Source organism: Morone saxatilis, unplaced genomic scaffold (assembly GCF_004916995.1).
Source record: "Morone saxatilis isolate NCDOM2014 unplaced genomic scaffold, NCSU_SB_2.0 Contig14, whole genome shotgun sequence".
NCBI classification, from domain to species: domain Eukaryota; kingdom Metazoa; phylum Chordata; class Actinopteri; family Moronidae; genus Morone; species Morone saxatilis.
In genome coordinates this window covers 3,543,959-3,545,136 of record NW_023339696.1, presented here as the reverse complement: position 1 = coordinate 3,545,136, position 1,178 = coordinate 3,543,959, and the positions used below count along the sequence as shown (strand labels likewise).

The window sequence follows — 1,178 nt, the reverse complement described above, 5'->3', positions numbered from 1 at the left end:
GAGAGAGAGAGAGAGAGAGGCCGTGGCAGTGAGTGTAGGAGGAATATGTTATTAAATCATATCGCTGTTTCGCCATTAAACGGGACACGTAATGTCTCTGCCCCTGGCTTGTAGGGCTACAGCTTAATACAATCACCAACTTTACTAGACGCCTCCCTGAATAATCCACTTATACTGACAGAGAAACAGCCACCCAAACAAAAACAACAGAGAGAGGGAGAAAGAGAGAGAGGGAGAGGTCGGCCTTGGTGTCCAGTGTCTGTGTTTTATCCTGGGATATAAAATTACAAATGGCGCCTGCCATGAAGAGCTATGCAGGCAGGGAGACAGAGAGAGAATGCATTAACTTGGACAATCCACGTATTCCTTATCCCATTAACAGACACAGAGAGAGGGGGGCCAATTACATGGAGCCGACCCCAGAAACAATAAAGGATTGGCCTGATCAGAGCTATTGTTGCTATATTCATGGCCTCCATTTAGGCTGGATTCACCAAACAGTGAAACCTCCATGTGTGAATAAAATTACTGAATCTAAACATTTTTAGTAAGAATTAAAATAAATGTCAGATATTATCAGAATAATAAAACGGAGGCCTGCGGGGAAGAAACAAGGTGAACGCCAGGGAGATGTGGGATCATCCATAACTGAAAAATGGTCGGCCATTGCTTTGTAAATAAATAGCTATAAGTGAGGACGAGGCATGGACAGAATAGGAGAAGAAATGAGAGGAGAAAAAAAAGAGAAAGAAAAAGGACAGAGATGGAAGGCCGAAAGAAGAAGGGGGGGCTGCTTGCGGCGGGTAGCAATACGGCAGCTTAAAGCATTGTGAACTCTTCTTGAACCGGGATTGAAGTCATACGGGCCATAAATCACTGAGCCAGCCACTCCGCCGTTCACAAACTGCACAGCGAACAAACACACTCTGTATTTCTGGTTTGTTGTTGAGCTCGTGCATTACCGGCTGGCCTGCCTGCCTGCCGGTGATGCTCCTTACCTTCCTTAGCACCGGTGGTCCCGGTCCAGTCCCGCACGGACCCAGCAACACCGCATCACAGTTTAGTCCTCACGCACGTTCACTAGGCAATCAATAATAATAATAAATAATTAAATAAATAACGAATCCGCTCGCTTTCTCTCCCGTTTTCCTCTCCTCCTCCTCCTCTCTTCTTCTCTC

The 1,178-nt window shown here is 46.0% G+C and overlaps 1 protein-coding gene across 1 annotated transcript in view; it reads left to right on the top strand.

The window, feature by feature from the left end:
- Positions 1-1,178, top strand: part of hoxb3a (homeobox B3a) — a 47,612-nt gene that overhangs the window by 37,762 nt on the left and 8,672 nt on the right.